We start from the raw sequence: 13889 nt of genomic DNA, 5'->3' as shown, positions 1-13889 counted from the left end.
TTTCCACTTGCCTATATCTTTGGCGCCGGTTGACGAATCTTCACTAAATTAAAAAAAAAAAAAAGAAAATTCACATCAGCAGCTGTCTGAAATGTTTCGGGGTGATCTGTCAAGTAGGAGCTGAGAAAAAGAGGGTCTCCAAAACACTTTTCCCCCATTCATTTTTCCAAAGGGATTTTGATAGCGTACCAAACCACTGGATGGAATTACACCAAATTTGGCAGAAAGTTAGCTCATGGTCCGGAAAGAGACCTTTTTATTATTTGGAGTAAATCTGTTCAGTAGTTTGAGAAATTAAAGTCAAAATTTGTATATATACGGACTCAAAGGATTTGAGACCACTCCCGATCTTGTGGTGAGATCTGATTAGCTGCCAACACTTCAGTCGTCTTGGGACTGCTTCAGCTGAGTCCAGTCCCCAAAAAAGATATAAAGAAGAAACAAAACAAACAAAAAAAATAGGAGAACGGGGTCAGTGTAGAGACACCCTGACCCCTTAGCTCTGGTGCTAGGCAGAGTTAAAAAGCATAAAAAAAATAAAAAAAATAGCCGCAGTTGCAGCAGATCTGACTAAAATCCACCTTCCCCAAAAATACAAAGCACGGTCTCCTGTGCTTTTTTTTTTTTTTATAAACAGCTACCGGGTGGGCCAGTTCAGCAGTCATTGCCTTTTTAATGCAATTGAGGTCGACTGCCCATCCCCACCACCCCAGGGACCACCAACTCCTGGGGTCTACAAAACGTGTGTGGGGGGCCACCTGGCCACCCCACTGCCCCAGGGACCACCACCTCTCCAGGGCATTCATCACATTCAGTGTGGGTGGCCGCGGGCCCCCCTTTCCCTGCCACCTCCCCAAGGCTTTAAACTAATTTGATGGGGGGGGGGGGGGGGGGGTACAGCACCCCTTCCCCAGTAAGTCAAGACACTACCACCTCCCCCCCCCCCGAAATACAATAACAAAGATGAAGGGGAAACACTGCAAACCCCCCCCCTCCCCCAGGGCGAACACCCATGTTCCGGGGGGGTGGGGTGGGGGGGGGGGTTGGCCCACCCCGGAGGCACAGCTGTACTGCTTTTGCTAGGTGGGAGCTAACAGCTCCCACCTAGCAAAAGCAAACACTCCCCTTTCTGACAGCGAGAGCTGTCAAACAGCTACTGCTGCCAGAAAGCAGGGGTTTCATCTGTCTTCCCTGCATGTAAATATGCATGGGGGGGAAGACAAGACAAAAACACTGCTCCTGCAAGCAGGGAGCTGCTATTAAAAGAAGGTCTCTGCTTGTGGGAGTAATGCCAGCTACCACAGGACATAGGGAGTTGGCTAGAACACTTATCCCATAATTTGATGGAAGATAGTTATTGTAATGGTCTCATCACAATAAGGAGTCACCTGACCCTCACACTGAAAGCTGAGGGTTCTAGACCAGGTTTAACTGTTGTCATTTTCCCTACTTTAATTTTTTTTCTACTTCAAAAGTAGAAGGTTCATAATAAAAGATGATCTTACCCTTTTAATTGACAAATACATTCTTCTTTTCGATTTGTCCAGAAATCTCATTTTAAGTATATCATTCAAGAGTCTAAAAACATTTCCCCTCTTTCAATCTTTCTCCCACTCATATACCCACTCAGACCCTTATGCACCCCCTCACAGACCCACTCAGGTACTCAAGCACCCACTCTCAGACCCTCATGCACACTCACAGCCACATCCAGACCCTTGCCATGCACTGATAATTACCCCACAAATTATGGCTCTCATGACATCTTTGATAACATCATTGATGTCATTAACATCTGCAGTAAAATTATTGATCAGATGTAGGAAGCTGGCCTGGTGTGTGGTGGATACCCAAGGTACTTACACCTTATACGTAGTCCTGGTTTCCCCTCTTAGTGAAGTGTAGGCAGTGTCTAGAAGCCAGGCTCTCTAGAGGTAGCTGTGGATGAGCAGCCAAGGCTTATCTAGAAGATATGCAAAGCTCATGTAATACCACTCTAGTCACACAGCACTTACACACATGAAAGAAAATGTACTATATATTTTTTTAACAATACCAAAAAATACTAGGACAAAACCTCTAATAGGAGGTAAGTAAGTACACTAAAAATATTCACTAGTAATCAGAAATGGGGATAGAAAAGGTTAGAAAACAGCGCAAATAGCAATAACCAATAGTGACCTTAGGGGGAGCCCAAACCACATACTAAAAAAAAAATGTAATGCAAACACAGGACCCCCACCTAGATAGGTGGAATGTGTAGGGGGAGAGGGGCACTAGAAACCACAGGGATAAGTAACACCCCCACCCCCCAGCGACCAGGAAAGCAGGAGTAAACCACTGGATTTTCCCTAAAGTACCCAAAAGGAGGAAAAAAAGAAATACGACACCCAGAGAAGACTGCAAGAAAACCAGTGGTGGATTCCTGAAGAAAGAAGACCGGTGGAGAGAGGGGACCAAGTCCAAGATTCACAGTGGAGTCCAGGAGGAGTAGGCGCTACTACCCCCACCCAGCTGTACTTGCAGGAGTTGGTCGATGGAGCTGAAGAACAGGTCAGCCCTACAGACCTGGAGCCGAAGAAGAGTTCCTGATGGATTCAGAAGATGTCCCACGCTGGAGTGAGGATTGCAGGTGGGTGCCGGTGCAAGAACTCCACCAACAAGACTTGGCAAAGGTAAACTAAATGGTTAGTGGAAAAGTGGTGCTGCAGGGGATCAGCAAGGACCATGAGGACTCAACCCTAGAGGGGGAGTCACAGGGGACCCTCAGCGTCACAGACAGTCCACAGGAACAGAGGCAGCACCCCACAGGAGTCCCACAGGATGGGTACACAGGAGTCGCAGAAGGAGCTCATGCAACATTACAAAGGAGGATCCCAGGCCACCGGAGAATAAAGCAGGAGGCTGTGCTTTGCAGGAAGGTGTGCTGGGGGCTGGAGTTGCACGTTGTCTGAAGATCCATTGGAGGAGATGGAAACGAGCCTTGGGAGCTGCAAAAGCCGCAGTGCACGGGGGGCACTGTCCTGCATGGGAAGGCAAAGGCTTATCGCCACCAAAGTTGGACAGCTGGCAAAGAGGACCAAGAGGACTACTCCGGACCACCACCCATGATGCAGGATCCACACGCCTCAAAATGAGGAGAGATCCATGCATCCGGTCGTTGTTTGATGTAGGTGCTTGCGGTTGCAGGGGAGTGACTCCTTCACTCCAAGGGAGATTCCTCCTTCTTGTGCAGGCTGAAGAGTTGCTGATTTCTGAGGATGCACAGCTGGGGAAATGTTGCAGAGCTGGCAGGAGTCGTGGAAACAAACGTTGCAGAAGAGTCTTCCTCGTTGCTTGCAGCGTTGTCGGTTCCTGGAGGGTCCCGGTGCGGTTCCAGTGGCCAGAAGTTAAAGTGGAGGTTGCAGAGGAATCCTGCTGGACTCTTGCAAGCCATATCTGAGGACCCACCCAAGAGAGACTCTTAAAAGTGCTGAAAGGGAGATTGGTCACCTAACCAGGGAAGCAATTATCAGGAGGGGGCTCTGACGTCACCTGCTTGGACTGGCCACTCAGATGCTTCCAGAGTTCCCTACCAACCTTGGAAACAAGATGGCAGAACCCAGGGACCTTCTGGGGGAGCATTGAGCACTATCCCTGGGGTGGTAATGGACAGGGGAGTGGTCACTCCCCTTTCTATTGTCCAGTTTTGTGCCAGAGCAGGAACTGGGGGTCCTGAACCGCACGGAGGGCACCAAATGTGCCCTTCAAAGCATACCAGTGGGCGGTGAGGCTACCCTTCCCAAGCCAGTCACACCTATTTCCAAAGGGAGAGGGTGTTACCTCCCTCTCCCAAAGGAAATCCTTTGTTCTGCCTTCCTGGGCTTGATCAGATCAAGCAGCAGGAGAGCAGAAACCTGTCTCAGGGGTGGCAGCATCTTGGGCTGCCCGGAAAACCCTGTAAGACTGGTGGTATCAATGCTGGGATTCCTCTAAGGAACCCCCAGAGTGCACGGAATTATACTTCCAATACTTGCATCAGTATTGGGGGTATGAGTCGGACATGTTTGATCCCAAACATGCCCAGGTTCAGAGTTACCATTAGGTAGCTGGACATAAGTAGTGACCTATGTCCAGTACATGCGTAAAATGGTGTCCCCGCACTGACAAAGTCCAGGAAAATGGGTCTGCAGTTTGTGGGGGCACCTCAGCTAGTGCAGGGGTGCCCTCACACACAGGTACTTGCACCCTGCCCTCTGGGCTGGGAGGGCCTACCATAGGGGTGACTTACAGTGAACCCGAGCAGTGACCAGTAGGGAAAACTGGTGCATGCACTAATTTAACACAGACTTCAATGGCAGGCCTGCAGAACCCTTTACATGGGCTCCCTATAGGTGGTAGAATAACTGCTGCAGCTCTTGGGAATCCCCGGGGACCCCAATGACCTGGGTACCATATACTAGGGACTTACATGGGGGGACCAGTATCCCAATTGTGGGAAGAAAAAGGTACAGTTTACAGGAGAGAGCATAACTACTCGGAACCTGGTTAGCAGGACCCTAGTAGACAGTCAAACAAACTGACAACAGGCAGAAAATGGGGGGGAACCATGCCAAGAAAGAGGGTACTTTCTTACATCAGATAACTGTGCATGGCGAGCGGGTAAGTTAACTACCTTCGGACAAGAGTTATGTGAGATAACTAACACTAACTGGTAAAATTCTATGGTTTGGTACATTTAAATTTTGAACTAATTTGTAACACTACCCATTCCTGGATCCTAATAACCCCTTACTATACCTTACTGCGACCATCCTAAACCTTTAAAACCCCTTAACCCATTTCCTCACCATGCAATGCTAATTACATCCAGTGTTACACAATTCAATACAAGTTCCACAACACTATTAATATCGCTGCAACATATTAAGTTACATCACTGATGACAAGACTGTGCAATGCGGGGAATTATAATAACTTTTGGGAACTTAAGCTAACTAACAGGTGAATTTTGGTGGTTTTGTTTAAAACAGTAGGTTTTAACACATTTTCACCCAACTATGATGTCCCCTGAACCTTTATTTTTTTTTATTTTTTTAAAGAGTATTTTTTTTTCTTTCTTAAACATAAAGAAATATTTTATTACCCTGAGTAACACCAATCCCACCTCTGCGACCAGGCCCTTTATTGATCCTGATAAATACTGTTTAACCATACCTATCCCTAAACCTTTAAAAACACTACCTCTTAGCAATACCCATTCCTGAACCATTAGCAACTCTTCGTACCCCGTTTAATTGACAAAGAAAAAACAAATACACCGGTATAGCTGTGTTTGTGTGTAAGAAAATGTGAACATGTGGCAATAGTGTGTAGTGCTGTAGAGTCACATGTTTCACCTACTCTTGCCATATAGTGTTGGGCTCTCATTTGCAAGCTGTTTTTGTGTGAAGAAATCTTTTGACTCCCAAGATGTGGCACAACTCTTCATAGTGTACACCAGTTGTGCACAGACTCAATGTTAGGTTGTTTTTCACAAATCTGGTGAGTCATATGAGCGTAAATGTAAGAAGTGTGTGGAACTCAATGTGTGGCCAAAAGGAGAAAACAAGAGATCTGCAAAAGACATGATTACAAAGGTGGGACACATGTGACTAACACTATACACGCTTACAGGTTGAGTGACATTTATTTGTACCATGCCTAGGTGTAGATATACATGCTTAGCACAGACTGTAAAGCAGTGCCCTCAAGAAGCAGTGTGTTGATACAGATTTCTGGCACACAATATGTTGACAGGCTAAGATGTCCACACCATGGCACTTGTTAAAAATGTGTGGTGTTGACCAGGTGGATGCCTAACATTTACTGGGGGCCTTTTCCTAGGAAGGTCATGGTGCTCCTTTCTTTCGGCTGGAGTGCAGGTAGAACACACTTTGCTTTATGAAAGTCGGTTTAAATATACTTGACTATACAAAAAAAATATATACCTACCTTGAAGATGTAATGCCCTCTCTAAGGCTTTACAAAGGTCAGAAAAATGTGTTCAGACATACAGAAAGGCTTGGACTTTTCAATGTAATACATGAGAGCTCTTTTGACATCTAGTGTGTAGAGTGCTCTCTTTGCAATGGAATCTGCTTGTGGAAAGAAGACGGGGAGCTCTGTGGTTTGGTTAACATGGAAGGGTGACACCATATTAGGGATACAATCATGTCCTCATGGACCAGGATGAATGGCTCTTGTGGGGAGTGCGCTTGCAGCTTGCTAATGCACCTAAGCAATTTAATGTCCCCCCAGGAAGGCCACCTCCCAAAAGGAGCTCAAGGGGGCAGGAATGCTTAGGGTTTAAATCGTTATTGTTGGAAGAGAAGGGCACCCTCTTGAGGCCCTCTATGAAGGCAGTAACAGAAATTCTGAAGAGGAATGATTGTTTCCAGATATGAATGTAGGTTACAGCTAAGTGTTGGCGAATAGAGGTGCTGGAAAAGTCTGCTTTCTGAAAGTGCGAACGGTAGCCATTAATATCCTGGCCTTAGAGTCCAGTTTCTGGAAGCTGCAGTGGTGAACAAACGTTCCTTCCTGCTGGGTAAAAGCTCTCGCTGTGGGTGATCAGACTTCAAAACAGACATTCCTGGGGAAAATGAAGAACCTGAATTCTATGACTTCAGATGCCAAATTACAAAGCTGAGCTGTCTGGAATCAAGATGCCCAATTCACCCTTGCTTGTGCATGAGAACATCCAGCCTGAGTGGAAGCATATCATCGGGGCACTCTTTACTGAACGTGTGTGCACATGGTGGGATGTTTGGGGGGGGGGGGATGGACGAAGGAGTTGTGTGAACTTCTAGGCAATAGCTGTGTTGGACTACAGCTATGACTCACTTGCCTACCGTCATTTTGCCTCAGTGAGGGACGAAGTTGCGTATTCTCCCCCCCTACCTCTCCAACGGGTGACATATGATAGGTGGGAGGCAGAGCAAGTCACTGTTTGAAAATGCAACTCCCTTGCTAGAGGACCCTTTTGACCCTACCCATTTTACATCTGTAGGAGCCCCTTTTGTATCTGCTCCCAACCTGCTGCTACCTCTAGTAGGAGTGGTGCTGCTAGGGTGAGGAGTCTTTGTTCCCCCTCTGGTTGGCTGCTAATGTAAAGAGCCCAGTACAGAGTGGAATGTATCACACTCACTAACTTTGCTGTTCAAGTATTTTTATTTATATTCTAGATCATTTTGTCAACATGGAGCTTAAAAAGGTGCTCCCAGTCAAACAGAAGTTTGAGGAGATGCTGCTGGACACAGTGAATGCCAGAGTTGGAGATTACTTTGTCCTCATACACCAACAGCTCCAAACACGTTCTATACTGCTCTAGGGGGTACTTAAGGAGCTCTTGCATCTTCTCCCATTGTGCCATTTCATTGCGTTACAGGAAAGCCACTGGAATTGGCTATCCGCTAATGGGTTGCTGCTCCAACAGCCACTCTTGCCTGTAGTGTAAACTTTCTTGCAAACGGTGTCTGAAGGAGGATGACAGCAAGTGGTATGGGCTATGGGGCAGTGTTAAAGAACAGAGATTCGGGTTGAACCTGTCCCTTAATGTTTGTTGGGTCGCTTGAAGAGGGTTTACATTTATTATCTACTCTTTAAGTTACAACTCTAGTCTTTCCCAATTCCTTAAAATTATTGAGATATGATTTTAACATGCCCTTGAGTATTGGGAGGAATTTGACCTTAAGTTCAGCTTTTAAGAACACACCCAAAAGAAAGCCATCCTCTTTCCAGATAGCATGCACGTCAACTTTGGTAAAAGCTGTTGTCCTGTGAATGACCACATGGTAGTCTGATGTTATCAGGGCGGAGCTGACTGCTAATAGACCGGGATCACCGCGGAGCGCCACATGTGTCCATCCAAGGGATTGCTAATGGAGCCTTTACCTATCACGTGCTCATAAGGTTTGAGGGGGTTGACTGGCGCTGAATAGGAAAGGAGTGGACCCTCTGGTAACTGGCAGTCATTGGGGTAGGTACACCTCATGATGGTCAGACCAGGGACAATGTGGCAGTGGGGTAGTTCTGGGCCCGAGGGGTGGGAGATGCCATGGGTGACCCTGGCCTTCAATGGAAGTTTGCGGTGCTGCAAAATGAAGCACGCATCAGGAGATGAAATTGCCAGAGCTGTGTCAAAACAGATACAATGGGATCAACAAGTAGCCAAATGTGGCCAACTATAATGTGTTCCGGGCAGTACATCTTTGGAGTCCACTCTGCACGTATGAACCAGATGGCTGGAAAAAACACAATTTTGTAAGACGTCAGTTCTCATATGCAATGTAAATTGTCACACCACATCCTGTGACTCAAAATACTTCTTTGAACAAAAACAATTTTCAAACGTCTATGCCAAACACTAGATGGCAGGAGTATGCTAGTATGTAAGCATGTGTGCCTACAAAAAAAAACACATTTATTGTTAGCACAATGTTAAGATTCCAGGAAGGAGCTGGTGGAGCTCTAGGTAAAATAACTCTTAAGGCCTTCCATAAAAGCTTTTATGACAGACATTCGAAACAGAGGTATGCTGTCTGTTTTGGAGGTAGGCTGATATTGCTGTTAATTTTAATGGATGAATATGCAAAATTTGCTTTCTGTAAGTAAAGCAAATAAAGCATCTTTACCGGATATTGTATGTTAAGTGGACCAATGTTTTTGGGTTGACAATAATATACAAAACGATTCCATTAAACTGCATAGCTCAGCCTGGTTGTAGGTTTATGCGCTTCCTTTAGAATGTCTATACATTCTGAAAGAAGTTGTAGATATCCAAAATCTATGACCTCAGGAGCCAAATCGCTAGGTTGAGCATACTGGTATTGGGATGCCTGTTTTGACCTCTGTTTTGAGTCAATAGGTCTGGTCTGTTTGGGAGCTTGTGATGTGTACTACAGATAGAGCCAATAGTGTTGTGTACCAGTGTTGTCGTGCCCATGTGGGAGCTGTATGTATCATAGTGAGGGAAGTGTGATGGATCTTGTTGACCAGAAACTGAATTAGTGGGAGAGGGGGAAAAACGTAAGCAAATATCCCTGGCCAATTGATCCATAGAGCATTTCCCTTGGATCAAGGGTGTTGGGTGCCTGGATGCATGCAAAGTGTGGGCATTTTGCATTTTCACTTTTTGCGAAGAGGTCTTTTGGTGTTCCCCACATGTAAAAGTACTGTTGAATTACTTGTGGGTGAATCTCCCATTCTTGTATTTGCTACTGTGTCCTGCTTAAGAGGTCCGCTAGTTGGCTGTTGATCCCTGGGATATACTCTAACAGGTTAATAAGACTGAATTGCCCACTTCCAAACTGTCTATGCTAGAAGGGACACTTGAGATGACTGTCTCCCCCACCCCTCCAAGTTTCTGCAGATAATGCATTACTGTCATGTCTGTCCTTATTAACATTGTCTTGTGTGTGATCTGTAGCTGGAATGCTTTGAGTGCTAAGAACACTGCCAGCAATTCCAAGTTGTCTATGTGGTAAGTCTGTTGGATTGAGTCCCATTCTCCCTGTATCATAGGATTGTTGAGATGGGCTCCCCAACTTGCCATTGATGCATCTGTGGTGATTATGATCTGTGGCACAGGGTCCTAAAATAGCCACCCTTTTTATAAGTTGGTGTGATTCTACCAATGCAGAGAGTTGCAAGTTTGGCGGTCCAACAACACTAGATCTTGAAGTTGACCCTGTGCCTGAGACCACTGTTGTGAAAAACACTGTTGCAGGGGTCTCATGTTTAGGTGTGCATTGGGCACTCTTGATATTCAGGATGCTATCATTCCCAACAGTTTAATAATAAACCTTACTGTGTAAGTTTGACTGTATTGTAGCTGAGATATGAGGCTGTGGAATGCTTGAATTCTTTGTGTGTTTGGGTAGGCTAATGCTGACTGAGTGTTCATAAATGCTCCCAGATATGGTTGTATTTGCGTTGACTGAAGGTGTGACTTCTGGTAGTTGCTTGTGAACCCTAGACTGTGTAGGGTATCTATTGTGTGTTTTTTTTTTACAGGTTTGAATGGTGCTGGTTTTTATTAGCCAGTCGTCCAGATAGGTAAAGACATTTTTATACTGTCTTCTGATGTATGGTGCAAGCACTTCTAGACATTTGGTAAATACCATTGGTGCTGTTGTTACTCCAAAGGGTTGTAGTGCTTGCCTGCTATCAAAAGCTTCAGGTATTTGTGGTGTGCTGGATGCATGGGAAGATGGAAGTAAGAATCTTTTAGATCTAATGCAGTCATGTGCTCTTGTTTTTGTAACATGGGGATGACATCCTGAAGAGTGACCATGTGGAAATGCTCAGAGAATTTACTGATTGAGAGGTCTGAGATAGAGGATTGGTCTGAGAGTGCCATCCTTTTTTGGTATGAGGAAGTATAGAGAATATATTATTGTTGCTTGTTGAGTGATGGGTACAAACTATATTGCACCTTTGAGTAGAAGTGGTTCTACCTCTTGTTTTAGTAGAACAATGTGTTCCGGAGAAAGCCTGTGTGAGAGAGGGGGAATATTTGGGGAGTGGAGATGAGTTTGCGGCAATACCATTGTGGATAATTGACAATACCCATTGATGTGATGTAATTTTGTGCTATTGATGGTAGAAATGTTGCAGTCTTCCTCCCACAGGAGATGTGTGCTGTGTGGGCATGGAGAGAAAGTCACTGCTTTGATGAGGTGGAGACACCTTTTGTGGCAGTGGGTTTGCCCTTACTTCTGAAGTTGTTTTCCCTATAGGATCCTCAGAAAGACCCCCTAAATTAATACTGTTGCCCCTTTTTTTAGTTGGGATGTAGAAGCCTCTGATGTTTGGGGTTTAAAACCCCCTCTGAATAGGGTCTTGCGAAAAGTACCCAGAAAAGGTGTTGTGTAATGGGCACCCATGACTTTTGCTGTATCGAGTCCTTTTTTAATTTTTCAATGGTGGTATCCACCTCTGGTCCAAATAGATGCTGTTTGTTAAACGGCATATTGAGGACAGCTTGCTGTATCTCAGGATTGAATCCTAAGGACCGCAACCAAGCATGGCTTCATAACGCTACTATTTATACCCCTAGTTGTGGCATCTGCTACATCTACGGCAGATCTAATTTGATTGTAGGCAAAAGCTTATCCTTCTGCCCTTTTTTGGTGTTCTGTAGGGAGACATCGAAGGGAACTCCTGCATCTCGTCCCAATGTGCCCCGTCGTACCTGGCCAAAAGAGGTTGGAAGTTGGCAATTCTCCACTGATTTGCAGCTTGAGTTGGCACTCTTGCCAGCTGCATCAAATTTGAGGCTTTCTTTCTCAGGGGGAGGAGCATCCCCTGTGGACTGACTGTTTGCCCTTTTTTTTTAGCTACACTGACAATGGAATCAGGTGGTAATTGTGCTATGAAGAGTGGATCTGCTGTTGCAGCTTTATATTTTTTGTCCACCCTCAGTGTGAGCACTCTAGCCTTTGCTGGTTCTTTAAAAATATCATCAGCATGTTTTAGCATGCCTGGTAGCATTGGCAAACATTGGTACTGTTTAAGTGTAGAGAATAGTGTGTTGAATAGAAAGTCATCCTCTATGGGCTCAGAGTGCAGCTGCACATTGTGGTATGCGGCTGCTCTAGCAATCACCTGGTTATAGGCTGTGGTGTCTTCTGGTGGCGATGGCATAGTGGAATATAGATCAGGGTCATTCGATGAATTAGGGTAGGAATCATATACATCCCATGGGTCTACATTGCAAGTATTGTCGCCCATATAATCCCCATGTGAGGAGACAGGAGATTGCATAGAATACTGTAAAGGTGAAGGTGGTGGAGTAGTGGGAAGCAAAGGAGAGTGCGGTGGAGAAGACTGTTGTACCGTCTTTGGTTTCTCCTTGTGCTTAAATATTTTTGCGGAAGGCGGCCCAGGTTCCAAACTTTCCTGAAAAGACAGCTTCCTCTGTTATTGAAGGAGGAGAGGCAATCTTCTCAGTGTCTTTTTGAATCTGTAATTTCTGTTATGTCCATCACTTCAAGAATGGGCCTTATGTCTGCTGATTCCTATGTAGATGGAACATGTCTGCTTCCAATAGTTGTGTGTTCCAAACGCGTGGTGATTGGCTGCTTTAATCGGACCGAAAATGTGGACTCTGAAGCAGATGGAAGTTTTTTCGGCTCCAAAGAGGAGCTTGGCTGCTTCGGCTCAGAGGTGGTATACAGACGTTTCGGTTCCGAAGTGGAATTTGGTCTTCAATGCCAAACCAGAGGGCCATTCGTCAAGATGTAACTTTCAGGCCCGAATATGGCCAGTAAGCAGTGGTGGACCCCCAAGACCATTTGTGTTGACTTTTTGATGTTTTTGTGTGATGGAAAGGGGCTGTCGTACTCACATACTGCACCGCAGGAATAACTTGGCTGTCCCCTTCTGAGTCACGGCTGGAATTTGAGTCTGCGATGGAAACCACAGTCTGTGCCTGTTCCTCACTGAAAATGTCAGGCGTTTGTATGGTCAACAGGTGGCCTCACAGGTTTCTTCCTTGTGGTCCAGATAGAGGCAGAGGTTACACACCGAGTGCTGGTCGTTGTAGGGGAACTTAGCATGACAGAGGGAAAAATCAAAACTAAGACCGATCCATGAGCCTGTGAAGCAGTAAGCCTGAGAAGGCCGCAGGTGCCCAACAGGGCGTCTAATCAATCCCAAAGTTACAATCTGATTGAGCGTAGCATGGAAAACGCGTTAAAAAATGATAGACATTTAAAGCAAAGATAAAAAAGTTGATAGTACCGAACCGAGATCTACCGGAGCAAGAGGGAACACATCCGAACTTAGAAGGCGGAAAGAAAACAATCTTAAAGGACTCGATGCCCATGCGCACTTTCACCGAGAGGAGGAGTCACTCGATCTCGTGACTCGAGAAAGCTTCTTAGAAGAAAAACAACTTGTAATATTCTGAGCCCAACACTAGATGGCGAACTTATGCAAAGCATGTGTATCTGCAGCGACACATCCCATTGAACATACATATTTACACACACATACACCAATCGTTCTGTCACTCAAAACTGTTTAAAAAAAAAAAAAAAAGTAAAGTAAAACACCTGCATGTACTTTATGCACTAACCTGCAAAGCAAAAACTGATGTACTTATTTGCAATGTACTTCCTGCGATTTAACAGCTGCACAATCCTATAAGGCTTCCCTTTTGGCATAGATCCATCTATAGCACACAGATGCAGCTTTAAATATTCACCCTCTTGGGTAAATTACCTGGCAGGCAGGGCACTCTTCAACCTTGTGACTTTGCAAAACGAGTGGCTACAAAAGGCATGAAGGACTTTCAGATTTATTGTTACCAAGCGAAGGGGACCTTCCAATAGTGAAAGAACTGTCATTACATAGCGGAAAAAAGGAATCAAAATTAAACTGATCAAAACCTGTAATGGAGGCAACAAAACTGGAAAAAGCAGGTTGAGGGGATTTGCCTGTGGAGTGGAAAATAAACAAGTTAACTGACTAAGATGAGCCTTCATGGAATGTTTTTTTCTTTTCTTAATGTGGCGTCAAAGGCAAAGCACAGTATTTCCACACTAAAGCTATTATAGGAGTTTGGTCGCTACTGGCCATTATGTTCAGCTTGAAAACAAAACATTACGAAGATTCAAAGGCAAATGCCTCCTCAATGAAGCTCTGAGCTTATATTTTTGGAATCTATTAGCATGGCACTGAGCAGGCACATGCATCCTGCATCTTCTGCTTCAACTGACTTCCAATCCAGGTTTTGGGTGGCAGGGCTTCTATGAGGAACTCCCCTTACAATTACATTTCGTGTAGGCTACAACTGGCAGCGGTCTGTACCTATCCATCTTGCTCCATCTGATCGCAAAATGAAGAGGGTGGGCTTAAATGAG

At 45.2% G+C, this 13889-nt stretch overlaps 1 protein-coding gene across 4 annotated transcripts in view; it reads right to left on the bottom strand.

Moving 5' to 3' along the window:
- Positions 1-13889, bottom strand: part of GNB1 (G protein subunit beta 1) — a 360950-nt gene that overhangs the window by 79749 nt on the left and 267312 nt on the right. The gene's annotated exons all lie outside the window — the stretch shown is intronic.

Source organism: Pleurodeles waltl, chromosome 6 (assembly GCF_031143425.1).
Source record: "Pleurodeles waltl isolate 20211129_DDA chromosome 6, aPleWal1.hap1.20221129, whole genome shotgun sequence".
In the NCBI taxonomy this organism is placed as follows: Eukaryota; Metazoa; Chordata; class Amphibia; order Caudata; family Salamandridae; genus Pleurodeles; species Pleurodeles waltl.
This window is presented reverse-complemented; position numbering and strand designations above follow the sequence as displayed.